This window comes from Lepisosteus platostomus, chromosome 4 (genome assembly GCF_059453375.1).
Source record: "Lepisosteus platostomus isolate fLepPlt1 chromosome 4, fLepPlt1.hap1, whole genome shotgun sequence".
NCBI classification, from domain to species: Eukaryota; Metazoa; Chordata; class Actinopteri; order Semionotiformes; family Lepisosteidae; genus Lepisosteus; species Lepisosteus platostomus.
In genome coordinates, this window is record NC_142614.1 from 41,629,326 (window position 1) to 41,652,018 (window position 22,693).

Below are 22,693 nucleotides of genomic sequence, written 5' to 3' on the forward strand. Positions count from 1 at the left end.
GTGGTTAGCATTGCTGCCTTGCAGATCTAGTGTCCTGGGTTCAATTCCTGAATTTGAGTGCTATCTATGTTGAGTTTGAATGTAGTTTGAATTTGTGTTTCCTCCAGTTGTTCCGGTTTCCACCCAAAGTTCCAAGAAGTACTGGTAGGTTAACTGGCTTCTGGGAAAATTGGCCCAGGTATGACTGTTTGCGTGTGTGCGTCTCTGTGTGCCCTGTGGTGGACTGGCATCCCATCCAAGGATTACCCCTCCTTGCACCAGTTGTTTGCCAAGATGGGCCCTGGTGTTTAGAAAATGAATGGATAGATGGATTTTTGTGAGGTATGAATACATTTGAACATTTGGTCAATTTGAACCCAATGTATTTAGAAAATACAGAAAGGAAGCATTGCATTTTACTGCCAAGAGGACAGGACTGGCATGTTTGAAGCTGGAGTGAGTCATTGCCATCCAGGTTATTCACTGCCAGCAGTTTCTAACGTGACATGCTAAATAGTCTGGTAATGACTGGCCATGATTTAGGAGAATGGGAATTGTGACACCTCTCAGAAATCTACTTGTAGTGATTTATGGTAACATGACTTCCTGACGATACATTGATGGAGTGTTGAAAGATAACATGTTGCCCTTCCTGCAGGCTCATCCTCATGTGAACAGATTCCAGCAGGACAATGCACGTCCTCATGCTGCTTGAGTCGCAATAACTTTCTTGCGAGTTGAGAATGTGATAATTATGCCATGAATGCCAAACTTACCAGACCGTAAACCTACTGAACATTTCAGTGATGAGCAGGGTCAGTGTGACAAATGGGACTAAGAGACCAGTGAAAAGCCACATGCTTGTCCATGGTCTACACGATGAATGAGACGGAATCCAAAAAGACATCATCTGCAACCTGTTGCAAAGCACGTGTCACCAATATACAGCTTGTTTTACTTACAGTGCTGCCCACACATGCTACTAGCCTTTGATTTTAACACTAGACCCTAGATTTTAACACTTGATTACCAACCCAGTTGATGACAAATGTTAATCAGCATATGTCTGTTCAGTAGAATAGGATATCAGTAGCACCCGCCTCAAAAACAGTTTTATCATTTTAAGAGGGTCACTTGTGGATGTGTTTTAGTTTTAAATAGTTTTTTTCGGCTTTAGTATATGTATATGCAATAATTTCTAAAGTAAAAGTATGGGTGAAGCTACATTTAATTGAAAAATTTTGAAAATTGTAGATACCCATCTTTTCCTTTACCTATATAAACTTTTAGTTATAGTTAACAACAGTATGAACAAAATCTTGAAGTCTTGAATAAAAGTAGAATAAAAGCAGAAACTTGAACTTAAAGTTTGATCATGCTGTTTTGGTATTTACATATTTTTCTTTAATTATTCAGGTTCGTTTAATCAGAATAGTCAAATTCATATACAGTAAAAAATAAGTATAAAATATGAGGTAACTGACAATTTTATATGTTATAATTGATACTTTGATTAATATTTTATCATTGATTTCTTCAGAAATTCACTTTTAACTGCTCAAAATGCAATTGCTGAGAGACAATTTATATAAATTACACTACAAAAGCATAATGTTGTGTATCCTTAATTACTACTACAAAACAAGTTATATTTAACTATTAATTCTTTTTATTTTCTGTTGGTTATTAGTTGATTTGGTGCCCACAGAAATCTCTTTGAGTTTTTCATTTACAAGTCATAGATGCTTCACTGCCACATTCAGAAATGTCTTCTAAGTTTCGACGGACGTAACGGTGACATAACATTGGAAAGTCTTGTCTTGAGTTTTGTGTAGCAAAGGTAAAGTTGATGCTAACTGTAAAAAAATCTAAGTATTCTACAGTTAGAAAATGTGGCATTTGTTTAGCATTGTTAGTACAGTGTTTATTTGGCAATAGAGTTTTGAGAGGGGTAATGAAAACCTTTCTATTTAATGCATCGTGCATTCATGTAAAATTGTGTTTAATGAGTCTATTGCAAAAAGAAAGCAAATGTTTGTTTTGAAGCAACCTTGCAGTTTACAGACTTTTAAAATATTTTATGTTTGAATCATTTTATGCCCATTTGTGTGACTCTATACAATGTAAATGAAAAAAAACACCCAACACAATATGTTTACTATGCATTGATAACGTGGCTTTCACAAGATTGAAAGTGAAACGCAAAGATGTGTTTTTATCTCACAGTCTGATGTTTATATTGTGTAATGTTCTTTAGGTTATTTAAATACTATAATATATTAATGTGCCAAGTCCAAGAAAGTATTTCTTTTAATCACGAAACATAGTTTATATTATTCCATATAATTTTCCAAAAGCTCTGTACAATGTATAGAAATTAAATCTATATGTTTTAGTTTGCACTTCATCCCATTTTTATTTATTTCTGCATCTGCACATATTCTAGATGTCTTCTTGGTATTATATATTTTTTTCTGTGTCTTTACCTAAAACATAATAAAAACAAAAATCTGGATGTACTGTGGAGATCTGCTAGTTCCCCGATTACTGCCTTAACCCTCATCTCAATAGTAGGACCTGGGTCCAGTCCAAGCCGAGGTTAAGTGAATTGAGTGCTGCTGCCCTCAGTCTGCCCCTTCTGTAGATGTTATGCTTCATTAGGACCTCCTCAGTGCTGGCACTGAAAACACATGACCACAGCTTACCTCTTTATTTCAGAGTGCCTGATTACTTAGGAGGAGGGAAAAGGAGCAATGTGCATTGAAATGAATCTGTGCTTTTCACATTGAGCAAAGTGAAACACTGAATGTTTTTTAAAATAAAAATAAAACTTTATGATGTACAGTTGTGGATACCAGTCTGCAGTGTATGGGAACCTTTAACTTGTGTGTAATCCAGTACAGTACATATCGGGGGAAAACAAAATTTAAAGGCTGGCTTAAGCCAAATTACAAATTAAGGGATAAGGTTTATGTTAATCAGGCAAATAGAGCCACAGTGATTGACATCAGAATTGTTGATGTTAATGATGCAAATGTACAGCATGTATTTGGGTATTTAAATTTTTCCATGAGTTTCAGTGATTCAGTGAAAAATTCCAAAGCTTATATAGAAGAAAAGACAATTGCAGGTAGACTGAATCATATATTCCTTTCAAGGAGCCAAATGACACTGTTTTAGATTACTTTGTTCTTTATCTGTGATCTTTTTGGGGATTTTCACAGCTGCATGTTGAAAGTGTTCTCTTCCATCAATCATATATACAATCATATAATTGTGTCAGCTGAGATTTTTAATGTTTTAATATACTGCAGTATTGCATGATGAAAATTCATATTCTATATGAATAGTTATTTCAACTTAAAAAAATGTGACTTTATTAAAAAATAATTTTAATTAAATTCGAATACATATTAAAATACCAAATCATAACAATATTGAATTTTATTAATTTAACAAATTATTTATAATTTTGGTTATACAACTGTGCAATTTTCAAAGGCGAGATACATTATAGAGGCTACTATGTGCAGTAATACCTTAAAAGGGCACTACATAAAGGTCTGTCATTCATCCAAACCCTACCACAGAACAAACCATATCCTATTGCATAACAAGGTTCTTATTATAAGACATTACCATCCTTCTTCCTACTCTTAATCGACTACTTTCATAGTTACATGCACAATGCCTCTCTACTAAATCCCAGACAGATTTTCTACCTTTTCCAGCATCAATGTTATGCATTTATTTATTAGCCATTTTTTAGAAGGAAGGTGAGCAGAAGGAACCATTTTCTACGTGAAAAGAAATACGTGAGGAATTTTAATGGTGAAATAGGATGTTATCAGTGTTTTAAGGACTGGTTTTAATGGTGCACATCTTAGTCATACATGCTTTATTTTCACCCAGTTTAGGGTTGCCTCCATTATTGCACGTGTCCCCTTTTTTCTCTTGTGTGATTATTTATGGGGGTTGTAACTAGGTAAGATTTAGGAATTCAAACCATGGAGCGGAAGTGTATGCTCTTTTACCATAAGTGGAACATTAATATAACCTTTAATTTTAGTGTCGGTTATGCTTGGAAACATCTTAAATATTTTAATTGAAAAGAAATCTTTAACCACACTGCTTTAAAAGATCCATAGTTTTTCTACACAATGTTTTTAAGGTTATTTGTATGATTCATGCTAGGAGAGTCTATGCATTCTTCTTATTTTAACTGGAAATTCATACAGCAATATATAACCCAACCGTAGTTGTTCACCATTGGGAGATGGCAGCTGTGATACCTGTTCCATTATTGCTGTAAGCATTTAAATATAAAATTGATGTCATGATACCAAGCTGTTGATAGAACTTTTTTTTTGCGTGCATTAACAGTAGAAAGATATCTCCATGCAATGCTAGTGGTGCTGAACCTTTTTACTCCAGTGCACACTTGAATAGACAGTGCCAAATGTTAAACATAACAAAAGAAAATTAGTTCTTATGTCCGTTTAATCATGTAAATTCAGTTGAAAAGTTGCAAATTCAAATCACAGGTGGAGTGGATCAGTCTGTAAATGTATATTGATTTGAAAAACTGCATCAGCTAGATACAAACGCTAATAAGTTTCTAATCAGAATACAAATGCTGTGTTTAAAGACCTACATACCTGCCATCATTAAAAAAAATAAGTGATGTGGTGAGGACATGAGTGCGAAAAAAAGCAGTACCCATTTTTACCAACTTCTTTTTTTGCATTATAAATGAGAGAATGAAGTACAAGTAGTGTATATATTGGGACAGAATGTTCCAAAGCTGTGTAATTTAGGCTGTATATTTGGGATGCAGTCAGTAGACCTTTATCAGTCGAGCATAAGGAGAGAACAGCTGGAGACTGTTTCTGACAATTCATTTAAGTACAAAGAAGCAAAGTCATTTAAAGCTCTGTAAGACAACTCCAGAATTTTATGTCAACTCTAATACTGACAGAAAAATGATAAAAGAAATGGAGCTCACCTTAGATTCTATAAGGATATCAATTCTGATAGCTTAATGTCAGTTGCTTGTTCGTATTTATTTATTCAGAATTACCTCTCCATCTTAACTTCTAAGAATAAATATTGTTGGATAAAAATAGTTTAAAAATCAGTTATTAAGTTACTGTACTGTCAGAGTGTTGCTGTTAAAGTATGTTAACATTTAACTGTTAAAGTTGTAATTAACATTATTTATATAGCATGTAAAGTTATTCCAGATATAGGATGCCAATATGTACTGTATATCTGCTTTCATGTACAGTATGCAGTTGAGGGGCTAGCACTTTCAGCCGCATGGGAAGTACTAGTATTTTCAACATGCCACACTTCAAAGTGGCATGTATTTTTTTTTCTTTACTGTGCCATTTCTAAAATGTTTTTAAGGGGGAGTGTTGGCTTTGTTTTGGGATGAAACAAAAACTCATTACACCAGACAGGATACTCCATTGTACTCTTAACACGTGCATGTTTGTCAGATGGCTCCAAGTTATACCCCTCACTTCTCCTCCATCAAAACTGGCACAGCGTTTGTAAAGCTGCAACCAGTGCTATGAGATACTGATACAAGTAAAGGGCAATCATTAAGTAGGCACTAGTTCATACAGTATGTAACAGCCACCTAAAAAGGTCATCAGTGATGTGCAAATATTTGCTGAATTACTTCTGTAGGCCAGCTGTTAATGTCAGTTTCAACCCAGACTCAACCTAAACTCTTAACAGAAAGCAGAATCTTGCCTCCTTGACACTGATTGCTTGTCTGTAAAGGCTGTAAAATGTGGTGTCTCTGGGATTTTATTTTAAAAGGTTTATTTTAGTTTTATTATGTAATAATCTATCATTCGTTTAAAATAATTGAAAATTAATATTGCAAACATTAGTATTTCATTTAAAATGCTATGATTAGTAAAAATTTCTGCCAGGACGGGCTTTTCTCTATTTCAGTACGCCATTGACACAACTGCTGTACATAAGGCAGAAGGTGTTCTCATCCATTACTCTTAATAAAGTCATGGCTGTACCCTTCCAATCTTGGAAACATTCTGTGTCTGTATGAATAGGGCTCATCTGCTCTTATTAATGACTTTTCCATTTTTGTAAGTCTTAGAAGATTAAAGACATGAAAAAGATGCGTCTAGACAGAACTGTTCTGGCCACATAAGAGGAATCCTCTGCCTGAATTGATTTGATTCCTTATATAATTGTGGTATTTTTATATATAATTGAGGAACTTCCAGAAGCTGTGTTTTTCTTTCACATTGGATCTAAAACACTTTATGTGTAATGTAACAATTAACAACATAATGAATTATATCAAACCAGTTTACACAGTCTACTATGAAGGATTTTATCCATTAACAAATCAAAGGTCCCTACGCCGGCTGTTATGAGTGCTGGGTATTTGCATAAAAATTGTTTAAAGGAATTAAATGCATTCCACTTTGTCAGCCTAATTCTCTGTTCCTGGAAAAAACTATTTATTTTTGAGTAAATCTCCATCTTTTTGTAACAAAAGACCTGTAAATGGTTATTAAAGCAGAGCATTTGGGTCTAATGGAAATGTGTTTATCTTAGACATTTTCCCACACTAGTAGGAAAAGAGGGCCAAAGATTTGTTTTTATTAAAAATTAGGGGCACCTCAGATAAATAGATGTTGCATAAAAATGTATGATAACTGATGTAGTCATGAAGCCCCCCATGTCTCAGAGCTGGGAGCTCCCCCCTCAGTCTGACATTTGTATTAGTCAGGGTGGTTCAATAGGAGGCCCCTAAGGCTTTGATCCTCTATCTCAGTGCGGAAAACATCTTTTTAAATATATTGTGCTGGAAACTAAAGGTTTCACCCAGGCTATGCTAATACGTTCAAGCTAATCACCCTACCCAATTACAAGATTTATATTCCTAAATGTCTCACAATAGGTTTACTCCCCCCTAATGTGTAGTAACAGTGAAAAGGATGCCCTCAAAGTGTATGAATCCTTCAGAAAAAAAGGGAGCACATTCCTGTAGGTGGCCCTTTTTGCCATTACCTTTCACTGCCCCCATTTTCCACTTAATTAAGCACAATTTTTAATAAACATCAATATATTTTATTCTTTCATGGGGTAGATTTTAGACAGATAAATGTTTTTGCTTTGTTTTCAATTCATGAAGCACTACAGGACCTATTTCCCCTATGTACTGGTAGGAGACTAGAGTCTACAGGACCTTCTGTTTATATCATAATTCTTCAGTAGCATTGTGTTTTTCTGCAGTTTGTTGTTTTCTCATTATGCAACATATACCTTCTACCAAGCTTTGACTGAAAATTGCTGTAAATAGATAAGTATGTTGCTTTTTATCAGTTTTTTCACTTGCTTATACATTATGTTCCTAATATTGTGTCCGTGAAACAAAGCAAAGATGTAGCATCTACTGTAAGGACTGGTGAGATAAAAATATAATGTTCAATGGTAATGTAATAGGTCAGTTTGCACTGAGGGTTTGTAGTAACAATTGGAAGTGTAGTGAGGTATTTGTACTCAAACTGAGGATTAAGAAGAACGCATTAAATTTACTTAATCTTTATTAATATGATCTTCTGATCTTTTAAATGTATTAAAGCAGAAATCCTGGAGGGCTTCATCATCTAACTGCTTGTATATAAACAGAGTGACTAAATGTCACTGCCAACAGTTCTGAGTATCCTTATCAGTGGTTTACAGAAAGCTCGGATAAAGTGCAGACTCTCCTCACTTGAACTCTCTGTGGAGAAGAGTGTAGGATTTTCTGAAGTCACTGTCAAATTTAATTTCATATTAGAACCAACAAGACACGTTTATTTGTCACAGACACTGTACATTGCAAAGCATTACAGGGTTGAATGTATAAAAATTGAGTACATGAATCAAGGTAGGTTTGAATATTTGCTGAATGTGATCAATTAGGATCCTGGCAGTGTGGTTTCTGGGCTGTTGATGTACAGGTACAGTATGAAAAAATGTACTTTATACAAAGTTTGTAGTTTTCAAAGAAGGCTGAGGTTTTCCATGCACTGAAAGTGAATCTGAAGCTTTTTTTGGAAGCACACTCTCCACAATAGCAATGGAAATTGTGCACTTTGATCCGTGTGTGAACTCCACCGGTTGCCTCTTATTGCCATATCCAGATGGTGTTACTGGGAACAAACAGTCCCGCTGTAGGATTTCTCAATAGACTGTCTAGACTGGCCTCGGACCAGACAGATACAGCCTCCCATCAAATTAGCGTTTGTCAGATTTATGGTAATGGTTCACAACAGCCTTCCTGTCAGTGACATTAAGATTTACAGCACCACCCCCCTCCTTCGCCAATATCATCTCCCCGCACACCCTTCAGTTCTGATCGTGGGCTAGCCATAGAAACATGAGCTGCCTTAAAAATACCACAATGAAACTTCTCATTTCACTTTTGTACCACTATATCGCCAAAGGTAACTTGGCACAGTGCAAACCCCAACCTCAAAATCCTTTTTTGATAAAGCTGTGTTTCAGCTTGGAAAGCATATTAGTGACAACAGAGGGACCAGCACTTCATTGACTAATTTTATTCCCATTCTGAAGAAAAAAAAACGTATGTTGATTACTGTGGCTCTTTCATGTTGGCATCCAGAGGTAACCTGAGCCAGCCCTCCACTCAGTGGGAATCACCTTTTGACAGGCATCTCGTCCATTCTCAGTAGAAATGTTTTTCCAAGGCTGCCCAGACCGTCTTTGATCTTGCCTCTCTTGGACTGAGGGTCACAGCTACTATGTTAGGATGGAGCCTATAGTGGTTACTGTGCAGAGAAGGAGGGAGGTTATTAAATAACAAAACAGTCTGCTCCAGTACACTGTTAGGTTCTCAGTCATTCCTAGTGTAGGGATCTCCAGTGGGTGTTTTGCTGTCTCCTATTTTCAGAAACTTAAAAATGACACATATAGGCATCATACATGTTTGTTTAACATATTGCTTTGTTACACATGGCTCTAGACAACTGTAGTATGACTAGATGTACTCCAGCAATGCACATGATTTGATCATTCACTGCTTAGGACAAATAAATTTTATCTTTATACAGTATATCTTATTAGGATTTGTACCAATTCCATATAAATCCCTCAGTTGCAAACTTTGATAGGATAATACAAATGATGTATACTATGTCTGTTGTCATGGATTTGTTGGGAATTTGATGTGAATTGTGGAAATTCTGTATTTCTAGTCTCAAACTAACATTTGACTAGCTTCTTCCTATCCCCATTTTTTTCCAGTAGCCCCATATGTGCCAACAACATGTTGTTAAAGCTGAAGTAGGGCAGATTGCTGGTAGTGACTCCATGGGATATTAAGATACAGTACAAACATATACAGTGTCATCAGTCAACACTAGTTTTCTTATATTGTTCACATTGGCAGCAAGGTGTTTGCTTTTTCAATGTTCTCTTCTCTCAAAAAAAAAAAAGTCAAAGTCAATCAAAGTGAACCTACCTCTCTAATTTACCTACCTAATTTTGTCTAATTTTTACTCTTGCATGTAAGTCAAAATAGACCATGGAATGATAGGTGGTGCTGTAGGTTCTCTTACTACTGTTCTTGGAGACCTGCATTGTAGTGAGAAGTGTTTGGCAGTGTCATAATTCATTTTATCCCCAATGTGCAACAATTCACAGAAGATTTTACTCCCACGTTGGTTGGTCCATTTGGTCTGCTATAGTAGTTGAAATCAAAGCTCACGGAGTCTAAAAATGTAGATGAAATAGTGAATGTAGTGGAAAAACTTTGAGCATATAGACAATATTTCTGGAAAAAAATCAAAGACAAAAGGATTTGTTCTCTTGTATAAAGTATGACAATCAAGGTAGCTTCCTGTTGGTATAAAAGTCCAAATCACACAAACACATGTGTGTGCAAGGTAATTAGAGAGATAACTACATCAAACTATATTTTTACTATAGTTATAGCATAGAAATAATGCATTATATACAGTATGATTGTAGAGGGAATCATCTGAACACAATTGGCCTAGTGATAACAGTTAATGTAGCCTTTACTTGCACACAATACTGTTTATAACAGTCCTCTGCATTATTGCATGGGAAATACTGTGCATTGATTTGGTAAATATATTTAGTATCATGATACATAGACTGCATTGGGTCTTAAAAATGACTGATCGTTATGTTTATTTTCTCATAGAGTACTCACAGAACTTGTCTAATGTGTGAATCTGGTATCAGTGCAAATGTGGATGCTACTTACTGTAGGTATGAATTGTTAGCTGTAACAATACAAATGCTCAAAATGAGGACCAAATGGATTGCACACACACAGTTTTACATGGAAAAAAAGAAAACTCCTAAAATTAAAGGATCAGGGAAAAAAATGTTATCACAAGTTATATGCAAAAATAAGTATATATAAATCAAGTTTGCTGAAGTTTTAGGAGATCAGTACAACCACAAATGTGCATACCTCTTCGCAACAAAGTGAAAATCCTTAGTAAATATCCTAGATTGACAGGCTTCAGTTTATAAAATGACTTGACAGTGTGTGCAATTTGCATGTATTATGTACTACAGATACATGCAATGACGATGTGGGAAATACATAATATAAACTGAGAACATACACTAACAAGACCTCATTTGGAATATTGTGTACAATTTGACTGTCACAATAGAAAAAAAATATTGCCAGTATGGAATCAGGATGTAGAAGGATATTGACAAAATTAACAGTGTGGGCCTGTCATATATAGAATCAAGAATGAACCCTGAACTACAGCATACAAATGAAAGGCTGGAAACACTTTACAAAAAGGGCAATGGGAGACTGGAACAAGCCAGCTTTGTTGTCCAAAGGTGATACTATTTAGTCTTTTGACAAGCTATATGACTCATAAGGCCTCTTCTCATTTGCATTTGTCTTTACGCCCTGTGCCACAAACATTTACATACCTTTTGTCAGGTCACGATATTAGTTCTTCAGCATACTTTTGTTGAAAGTGGTTCAGTTTTATTCTGCAGAGTTGTTAAAATTTAATAGAAATTATGATTTTAGCCTTTTGTACACTAGATATTTTTTAGCTGACATGGGAGAGTACATGCAGTTTTATTTCAAATATGGAATTAAATCTAATATTTATCATAGCCTTTATTTTATATTGCATATACAAAAAGAAGTGAGTTTTTAGAGAGGATTTCAAAGTGCTGACTAACTTGCGAAGTCTGAAATGGGATGAGATCATTCAACAGTCTTGGAGCAGCAGAAAGGAACTGACAGAAGGCCAGAGTGCTAATAATATGTAGGTGTGTTAGCTGTCCACAAATGTAGTCAGGAGCCAAACTGTTCAAGACGTTGAAGGTGATCAACTGTATTTTGTATTTTATTCTGACATTCATTTTGGTTTTCCTTCTCTGTTACACCTTTCCTCAGCTTAGAGAATAAAGCAAATATTATTGAAAGTAAGCAGCAAATTAATAAACTGTTAAACACCAGGAATTCGTTCGGTATTTCACAAACGTTTTACTACACATCACATGATGAAAGACAGCTGTCGTGAAGAATATGATGGGAAATCTTTCATGATATTCTGATATCAGGGGCATGTGGTAAAACCATTGACAAGCATTCTTTCATGCCAGCCCTTGAGCACGTATTTAAATGGACACATAATGCTTAAAATGAGGTAATTCTTGGCAATAGTGAATTAATTGCAAAACAATATTTGCCACATTCCCCTTCATTTTAGTGCATGAGTTGATCTGAGGTACAGGCTGAATTATAAGTGAGTTAAATATTAGTGAAGGGTTAGTGAAGCTTTTTTTATAGTAGCTGACACTGAAGTGTATTTGCTGTTTGGAACACATTAAAACTTTGATTCATTTAGTAAATCAGTTTGTTTTGTTAAGTCAGAAATGCCTAAACATTGGTACTTGAGCTCTAGAGGGTGTTAGAATTGCATTTCAAATAATCTCTAAACAAATTCAGGAACACACCTGTTTCAGTCACCCAAACTAGCTGTTCTAAGTGTTGAGAAATTGTTCAATTATAGATAATCCTTATAACTATCTGCTGGGACTGTAACTCTAGGACCTGGATTGATCACTCCTCAGATATGTAAATTGATTAAATCTTTTTTTACAATGATAGAGTGGGGAGTACCCATTTATACAGAAGGACATTTATTGAAACAACATGAGTAAAGTACATTGCTGAGGTGAGTTTTGAACTCATAAACCTCTGGTTAGGAATGAAGAACCCTTATCACTCTTCTGTGATACTGATCAAAAAGCAAAACATGCAGTATCTTATTTTGATATTATTATCAAGTATTACTTCCTTTAAGTTAGGCCAGTTTGTGGTGTCCTATGTAACTGTACAGCACACTAACTCTTAAGTATACATCTCTTTGATAGCTTCAGAACTGCAGCAGCAGCTTGAACAACAACAACCATAAAAAAGTTCAATAAAGGCACCATCCGTGCCTTTGTTCAACCTTAGCTGAGTTAAATCTGTGTTTTGACTGTTGCTGGTGTGTATTACATACGTGTCATTCAACAGAACTTCTACTTTGTTTAGCCAGCTATAGAGAACTGTCATTTTAAAGGTCATGATTGAGTTCTGCAGACAAATGCTGGCTTTTGTCCTCCAGGCACTGTCTAGAGAGGCTGGGATTGACTGTCAGGCCTAGTCTATCCAACATCTTAATACTCTCAGTCCAGTGCCAGACAGCAGGCGTTTTCCCAGCTATAAGCTGATGTCCTATCAGTGGACTGCTGAGCTACAAGAAGCTTCAACTCACAATGAACTGCTTCACATTTCTTGGTAAAGAAGTAGCAAAGAGGGGCATCTTGGCATCACTGAGAATAGAAAAAGGGAAAATAAGAAACAAAGGACACTGCTGTTTTTGTTCACAAATCACAGCCAGCACTATCCTACGTATTTTTGGCAGTCTTCATACATATTATTTGAGACAGTTCTTCTCTTTTGCTCTTTTATTCATATTTTCTAGAATATGATGGGAAATGATAAGGAGCAACTTCTTTCATCGTGGGCTGTTTTTTAAATAGCACAAATGTCCGTGCAACAATGACACATACAGTCTTGGGAACAAGCTGGATGTTCAAAGCCTGGAGAACTTTCTTCATGTTCTCTGAAACTACTTTTTAAAACTCTAAGGGATCACATCTAACAAGCCACATTATAACGGTAATATGGTGTTCTGTCTTTCAATAATGTCCCATTTTGATGCATTACATATTATGTTAGAGTCAGAATTATGTTTGCATTACAAATTATATACCCATTTTTTAAAGTGACTATTTTTAATCAAAATTATATCAATTTAATCAATAATCTCAAAGTGAGCACTTCTATGTGTGAGAGAAGATAAATGTCAGGAAAAAGCTGATTAACAATTAAAAACCGAAAAACTAAAATAGTCAACAAGCACCTTCTGCAGCAATTACTGCTGCAAGTGTTTTTGGATTAGGCTCAGCTAACTCATTAACTCAGCTGCTCATTCTCTTTTGCAAACTCACTCAAACGCTGTCAGGTTGGTTGGGGATCACTGATGGTCCACAATTTTCAAGTCTTGGTACAGTACTTTTTTTTTTTAAGTCGGGACTTTGCCTTGGCCACTTAACTCTCACTTACTGTTAACTCCACTCCAGTTTAAATATATGCCTTGTGCTTTGGGTCAATGTCCTTCTGAAAAGTGGTGGATTTTCATCTGACTGAAGCAGGCTTTCTTGTGTTTGCTTGTACTTTGCTCCATCTATTTTCCCCTCAAACCTAACTAGCATTCCAGTCACTGTTGATAAGAAGGAGTTCCATAATATAATGCTGCCACTATCATGCTTGAGAGTAGGATTAGTGTTGACTTGAAGATGTGCTGCATTGGGTTTGCATTTGACATAACATCAATAAATCTTCCACTTCTTAATAATCAACTTTACTGAGCACAAAGGGATATTCTGTATTTTTTTATTTTTTACCATCTCCTGATCTATGTCTTTCTGTAGCTTCATCCCCTTGTTGTTTGGTTTTCATTATTGACTCTTTGCTTGAAATTTACTACCTGGCTGAGGGACCTTACAGAAAAAGGGGTTATTATTCTGAAATCATGTGAAGACACTCAGACGCCATTCAACTAAGTGTTTCTAAATAATATTGTACACCTGAATTAATTTAGCAAAATGGGGGTGGCACGGTGGTTAGCATTGATGCCTTACTGAGCGGGGGCCCTGGTGTTTTGGGGTTAATTTCAGACTGGGTGCTATCTGTGTGGAGTTTGCATGTTCTCCCCATGTTCACATGGGTTTTCTTTTGTTTCCTCCCACAGTCCAAAGACATACTTGTAGATTAATTGGCTAATTGGCCTTGGTATGAGTGGGTAAATATGAGCAAGCAAACTTGAGTTTTTATGAAAAATATTCATTTAAGAAATGTATACTCATAATTTAAAATTCAACAAAATAAAATGTAATTGGAAGGGGCTGGATGCTTTTGTAGGTCACTGTACTGTACATTTTCTCCATTATTTTTGGATTTCTTTAAAAGTTTTTTGCATTGTATGCATATTGCAATTTTATAGATCTGTCCTTTGAAGTTATTCTTATAGTTAATGTAACAAATGTTATTGTTTCAGTATGTTTCTTATTTGATTGTATGCATAATATAAGTGGATTGTACAGTATGTTTTAAATATTTTTGTCATTTAATCAAAGGTGATACCAAGTGAAAGGTTAAAAGGTAATACCAGTGACATTGTTTACCAATATAGCCATTTATAATATCACATGATCTTATAATATGTTCATATTTCTGTATTGCAAACACATTTTTGTGTTTGGAATATTGCTTTAAAAGGATGAAATGTAAATTGAAGAACAAATCCTAAAATATATAATGCACAATTTGTTCATTGATAAGAGCCAATGTTGTAAGTAATTCCTGTTTTGTTCTAAACAAGTCCTTATTTCTTCTGTTTCCAGATGTGTACTATTATATTTAGATATTCCATTTTTAAATGAGTCTCTGAGCATTGGCATTTAAACATTTGGCATTCTTGGTGTAATTGAAACTATAGTAGTCTCATTTCAGAATGAAGTATTCAAAAATTTGAGGTTTCTCACATTTGCTGTGTCATGACTATTTAGATATCATTCACATTTCAGGCAAACAGCTAAAAATGAAATCAGTGTCTGATTTAATCTGTTGTAGTAATAAACCTTGCATTGTTTACATATGAAATAAAAACCATGGTGCCTATGAGATTTCTGCTTGCTGTCTTTTTCCAACACTTGGGTGTTTTAAGTCAGTGAACTTGAGTGTATGTTCACAAAATGCATACTAATTTAACAGATGCCTATAAAGTATAGTTGACATCACTTCCGGCCATAATACTGTATAATGCTGCCACTACCAGGCTTGACAGAAATTCCTATCCTAATTTCTATCCATTTATGTTTTACATACAATACTTCCTCCAGCTTACAGCCGACAGAATGGGTTTTGACAGTCTTAGTTGGATTCATGTTTAGTTATAGAGAAGACCAGACCTTTTTTGCACTTCTTCATAAAAGCATTTTGCATTCATGTTGTTTGTGACCAGAAATGTTCTCAAGCTGGGAGCAAGGCTTGTAGACCTGCTCTGTTGAAGCTTAGTAATGTTTGGCTAGGCTTGGGTGAATATCTCTTAATTATGCAGATAAACCTGATGGATGGTTTCTTGACACTGATCAGTGGTTATAGTCTAGTGTAACACTAGTGACTGACAGTGTACACAACAGTGTACCAATGTACAGTACACACACTCTAATACATTATTTTTGTTTCTTTACATCTGAACTCTTATCTACAGTTCTTGATATTTTTCAGGTTGACCAGCCTGTCAGTCCACTTAGCACCTGTTGTAAGCCTTTTCTATTGTATTTTCTCTCAATTATTTGAAACACAGGAAACTGTTTATTCATCTAGCCTGACTGCTATCATTTGTTATCAGGCACAGTGGGTGTTATGATTGGGGAGGAATCCAGTCTTTTCCCCATAAATGCTTTTAGGATGATTTGGATATACTGTATGCATATGGCCATGATTAATCTCCCACAAATCCTTTGGAACATTATACAATTTAACACATGTTATTCATTATAAGACACATTGAAAGGATTGCTTACTTTTAGTAATAGTCAGTACTAGTCTAGTTAGTTACTACAGTACTAGTTAGTAATAGTCAGTAGTCATAATCGTCATTAGTGCTAGTATTAGTGGTTGCAGTAGTGACAAATAGTATTGTACCATAAATGGACTGGGATAATGAAAAAATGCCATTTAGGTTCTATGATTATGTGATTTTTGATTCTTAGGGGTAGACAACTATGTACTGTATCTTCTATTTTGTTTGTTTGCAACTATTTGTTCCAGCTAAGCCTTAATTGTTGAAGTTACAACAACGGTTATGAGGCCAATTAATAAATTAAGGATGAGTCTTCTATTTAAAGGGGATAGGATTATAATATTCTTGCAGATTGACTAGGAGAGTCCAGGTCAGCCAGTCCAGATCTATATAATTCTTACCTCCCTGTGCTGTAGTAGTGGTGAGCTTCAATTATTTCATTTGTATACAGTATATTCCTGCACATTTCTTACGAAACTGTACATTGCTGCTAAAGCAATTTCTTTTTTTCTTTGCATCCTTTTCATTCATTAAAATAAAAGAACTTTGCATAATTTATCTATCCATTCTAGAATCAATATACTCATTGGACCTGACATTTCTAGATTATTACTGATTTTTAAGTGGTTTTCCAAAAGGTGGGCATTGCATTCAACTCACAAACAGCCTCTTAAAGGTACTACTGCATGCTCGTTTTCTTTGTTACTTGTAAAGGAGCTGTTGTTGGGACAATAGGGTGTTTACTTAAATCTGTATTGTTCCATGTAGGTTCCACTTGCATTGATTTTTAATCTTCTGGCATTTTGGAGTGGATTTGTCCCAGCTGTGCTTCATGTCTGCTGCTAGCTGTTTATAATGCTGTTAAGGCTTTGTTTCAGCTAATCAGCTTTACAACTGCAAAAACAACAATGAGGTAATGTCTCGAGGCCTTTTACAGAAACACAATTAAAATGCATCCAATTTATGAAGAAGCAATCAATCAATTAAGATTTTAGCACAATCAACTATTATTGAGTAGCTTTGGCAAGGGTTGTATCACCTGCTTTTTCTGAGGCAAATAGCTATAGAACTACAGTGACAAACCAGCTGTTTTTAAACACACTGCTAGCAAATCATTTTAAGAATAGGAAAGGGTTTTTGTTCCAGTCATACATTGTTTTTTTTAATTTTCCTGTTCTCATTTTTCAGGCAAGTATTCACTACAAAGATCGAGATGAAGCATTAATAGGGAATGATAACTGCAGCTTCTTCTCATTATATACCTAAAAAGGGTTAAGTGAACTTCCCAGGGGTCTGGAATGATCTAAAGAGCTAAAGCTGTAACCTCCTTTTTCAGAGTGACATTGCACAGTAACTCTGAAATTCTTTAAAGTTTCTAGATGTTGCTTTTACCTTTAGAAATATTTATTTTTCTTTGCAAGCCTCTTCATGAAGCATCCTCGTCAATCACATTGTCAGCAGGCTGGGCAGAGACATTTTGGCCTCAGAGGGGACTTAGTTTGTCCAGGGCATTGAGGTCACTGACTCTGCTCTTCTGAAACAACTGCTGTGAAATCTGTGTCCCCCCACACTGTAAATTGGGAGCTGGTTTATCTTTCATGGGAAGGATGGCACCTTTAGCTCTGTGATGCTAAAATGCACCATGCTGGTGTTGGTCGATAAAGCACCAGATGTCCAAGTCATTGTGTTCAGTCTGAGCCTCTGACATACCATGAGCATGTGGTTTTGGTCTTTGCTGTAAAGGCATTACACTCTTGCCTCTGGTCACATTAATTTTGTACTTCTTCTTCATAATATTTCAATAAAAAACATGAATTACTGCATTAGAGAAAAAAAACAGTCTTTTTAAATTTTTCCTAATATAAAGAACAGCAAAATTGTCTATATAATGCTATGCTTCTATCTTATGAATCCAAAGTGTTGTTATTCTTTTCTTGAAAAAGATATACTTTCCTGTTGCATGAAGTTAAGTTTACTTTTTATTCCTGTTTGTGTCATCTACTTGCTTAAAAAGCTTTTTGAAAGGAAAAGAATTAAGTTAAAAATGGACACCACCGGACTGTTATACACAAAAAAAAACTGTATCTTATTTTTCCTTTTGTGTTACAGGGAGAGACTAATCTCCATTAATCTTTCTTTACCTGTGTGCTGTTTATACAAGCTCAGCTGCAAACACAGTGATCTTGCCAGTCTGCAGTCTGGGATTTTACCCACAGATATTTGCTAAACAGCTGAATGAGTCTCTCTTTCAAGCAGCCCCTCTGGGGATCACAGAGGGTATGCTGAAATCTGTGATCCAGGAGAATCTGCAAGTACTTTTAGAATAGTGATCATGGAAGAGATACTTTACAATTTCCGATACCATTATGGCTTGAGAGAATAGCACAGACTTTTTTTATATGGAGTGTATTTATAGATATGCCTAATTTGGGCTTTATAGTAACAGTGGTAGAGTATTATAAACAGATGTTAAGAAGCCTGTGTTTTGGAGTGATTGGACTGTGTAATATTCATTGAGCCTCTGAAGCCACATTTCAGAAATGTTTGTGCAGTGTGGCTTTACAGTATATAGAAAGTTTCAGAAATTGTTTCTTTACAACTTCAATATAATGTACTTGCGATTTGTTTGTACAGTTTATGGCTATTTTATGCTGAACCTTTATATAATCACATAATGTGGCAACAGTTCATTTCACTTTACGCTGATGATATCCTGAAATTCTTGCTCAATCACCCTTATTCGTATTCTCCCATTTGTTGGTTTCCCAATTGTTTTAGCACACTTTTGTGATTTGAAATGAACCTGTAAGTCTGCCTTTGAGTACTTCATAGGCAATTATGACTGTGCTTATAAAAATACAGATTGTTAATAATTTTAAAAATCACGGTGTTGAAATCTACACATCCTTATACCTGACTGTTAACAAATTTTAATACCATACTTACAAAAACTGAGATGGATTTAAGTAGATGGGTGTAACCCCCCGATTTCCTTCAGGCAAGCATTTCTATAATAAAAATGAATGTACTCTGCCACATCAGTTTTTTTTCAGTTCAATACTTCCACTCTGGACTAAATTGCACTCAGTTATCTATAATTTCTGTGGAAGGAAGGAGAAGTGATTGTGTGTCAAATCCAAGTCATTGCACCCTGAAAATAACCTGGGTGGATTATTGTTACTGAATGTGACATCGAGAAAGAAATTTAGTCTTTTCTTGCTAAGTATAACATTAAATTTAGTTGGTATTTCCATGAAACATTGTAGATTGTTACTTGGTCCTATTATTATTTATTATGTTATGTGTTATTTAAGTATACTTGATCACAGTATTGGTAGAGACACAGTGAAGTTAGAATGCAGTGGTATTCAATTGGCCTGTTTTTCACAATAATAATAAACTTTATTTTGAATAACACCTTCACAAGTGGCTTCTCAAAAGTGCTTTACAATCAGAAAAAATTCACAATAAGAGGAGAGCAAGATTGCAGAATAAGGGTTTGGCCTACAGTAGGAAAACATTGGGGCAGACACAAAACCAGCTAATTAAACGGCCTTCTAAAGAGAAGGTTTTGATTCGATAGTGTTCAAGAAAGGTGACTCTCTGTTATCCTTAGTTATAGTATTCCAAAGCTTTCGGACATAACAGGATATGACCCTGTCACCCATAGTATTTACAGTAGATGGTCTTGGATAACAGACAGGTGACCAGAATGTTAATGTAACCATTGACCCAACCTATTCCACGGGTGCTCAAGTGGTTTACAGTATATTCTGGTGATGTAGTGGGCTGTTACTGTACGTGATGCAGATCCAGCCTGAAGTCGCAAGAGTTGAGTAACCATCACCATTTTTTTCAAGCTGAAAGATAAAGGGATAATATTGATGCTGGTGTTACTGTAACGAAGGGTAGAGCCCCAATTTCAAAATATGGTCATCGCATTGAGGTTAGATTACTGTAGACCGCAATCTGCTGACTCCTAAGTTTCTCATTAATGGCCTTCCACACCTTTTGGTATTGATATACACTTGTCCCTACCATTTGCAAATGACACAAGTAATCAAATATTTGTCCTTTTGCCAATAACCAAGTAAAATTTTGATAATTGCAGTCACGTAGCCCACTCATGTTGAGTCATATTGCTGGCATAGTAGAGACACCTGTACTGAATACCTCAGGTCTGAGTTGTCTGGTGACTTTAATGGGAGTCTTCTATGGCATCCAGTTGCACCAGTTGTTACTTTTCAGGAGCATCCTAGGTTATAATATGTTAACTAGTTCCTAGTTCAATATGGATGCCTCCTGTCAGTTTCTGGTGTTACTGTAAAAAGGTCCTGCAGATCTGAGCAGCTTTAAATTTTAAAGATCTGACCTGCATTTTATTTGAAAGCATGCTCCCTTACCTTTAAATAAGTGTTGGCAAAATTGCTGTGTAATTAAATTAAAATTCTTTCATTGTACTGTATATCCTTCCACACCTTTCTATCAGGATTACTTTCAGGATGAAATGGTGAATGCAGAAAGGGAAGATGACCATTAACATTTTCTACATAAATAAATTTCCCCCATGAAAAACTCTCAGATTCTTTTGAATGTACCAATGTCTACGTTGCATTGATAAAAGGCCTACATTTAATCCAAGCAAATCTTAAGGACTCCAGAATTTGTGTTTCTCAGGTATGCTATAACTTTGTGTTGTCAAATCCACTGAAAGAGAAAATTAATGGAACACTGGTGGAAGATTTCTTTCTGTGTCTTGCTTGTAGTTCCAAAGGAAGCCGAACACAATGCAGAAAGAAGTCTACTGTCCTGAACTGACTGTGCAGCTCTATGTTCTTGTTAATTGCTTCCGTTTGTTTTAGTTATTGAAATGCTGCATTGCATCAGACATGGTTTGTTTTTGTTCTTAACAAATGAGAGTGTTGGAAAGGTTCTAGAGACACTTCATTTGTTATTAGCAAGAACAGCTGAAAAGAAGGTAGTGATTACAATTACTGGAATTTTGCTTACAGTAATAAATTGTGAAGAAAAAAAGAGTGGCAGTGGATGTCAGTCTTTTACCCTTGTTTCTGTCTCCTACCCCTGTCTGACGGTATGAAGAGAGTCTGTGTCATGCTTTTGTTTTCAACAAATGTTGGAGAAATTCTACAAGCACTTCATTAATGATGGGTAAAAAGAATAGCTCCTCTTCGTGGTTTTTTAAGTACTCAGATATTTTTTGGCTTAAAAGGAATAGTTTTAATATTTGCTTCATCCCCCTTTTAAATAAAACAAAACAAGGGATGAGGAACAAAGGGTAAATTCATATATTAGGGAAAGATGAGTAGCATAATGAAACTGCCAAAAAGTGATGTCAGTATGAACTAAGTTATTGGGAGTTTACTGCCAGGTATTTATTCAAATTACGGATTTACAGGAATGCAGAGTACATTGTGAAATTAATGACTCAGAAATAGTTCGAATGACAATAAGTTTATTGTAAACGTTTAATTTGTTTTTTATTCCATATGGATTTCAATGGGGAATTGTATAATTTCTTATATTTTTCTTTTGAATAACATTTAAAACTGTGATAATGGGGGGGGGGGGGGTATCAAATGTTTGTTTCCTGTTGTACTGTACATAGTTGTGCCCTCTATATGACAGATCTATTTCTATTTCTGCTTATGCAATAATCTATTTGCTTGAAGTTTTCAGACTTTTCCCCTTTTTGGATCTGCATTTAACAGAGAGAGGCTATGTTTCAAATTAAAGTTTCTGGACTATTTCTCTTTCATGTATTTTGGATTACAATTTTGATATAATTTGATATATATATATAATAAAATACAGTTTACTCAGCAATGGTAGTCAAATAGTAACTGTGGTAGCTTTCCCCTTTCCTTTCATTCAACTAATTGCATTCATATTTGTTGTTTATTTCTTCTGTCCTGTCTTCAGTTATTTTCAGGTCAGGAGGTTTGGCACTTTTTTATTGAGTTTGTACACTATCGAAATTCTTCTCTTGACTTAGCTTTGTGCTTTAGACTGTTGTCAAGCCTAAATATTAAACTATGTTAAATAAGCCCACTACCATGTCGATACAGTTAGAGCTTGGTACTTTGCTGTATTCAAGTTTCCTTCAGCCATGGAAAAATTCAATTTCCTGAGTTGCCTGACACCTTCAAGGGACTTCTACTACTGTATGCTTGAGAGTTGCTATGATAAAAGCATTGTAGGCCTCCCCCTTTTGTTAGTGTATGAACTTTTAACTATGCACAGATTTAATTAACCATCTGAACATAGGAGGTTGTCAAAGAGCTTAACAGCATATTTTCTTGAGAAGAGGCATGGACCTCGACCTTGCTTTTCAGGTGTAATGCTAAAGAACTGTGTATTTATTACCTGTTACATGTTCTTTGAGTATGTTCTCTTTGGTGACTGGAAGAGAATATAAAAAAAAAACATCACACAAATTAACTTTAGTACTATAATACTTTTATTAAATATATTTGAGTAGACTTAATACG

At 35.3% G+C, this 22,693-nt stretch overlaps 1 protein-coding gene across 5 annotated transcripts in view; it reads left to right on the top strand.

Moving 5' to 3' along the window:
* arl15a (ARF like GTPase 15a) overlaps positions 1-22,693 on the top strand; it is a 228,333-nt gene that overhangs the window by 59,593 nt on the left and 146,047 nt on the right. The gene's annotated exons all lie outside the window — the stretch shown is intronic.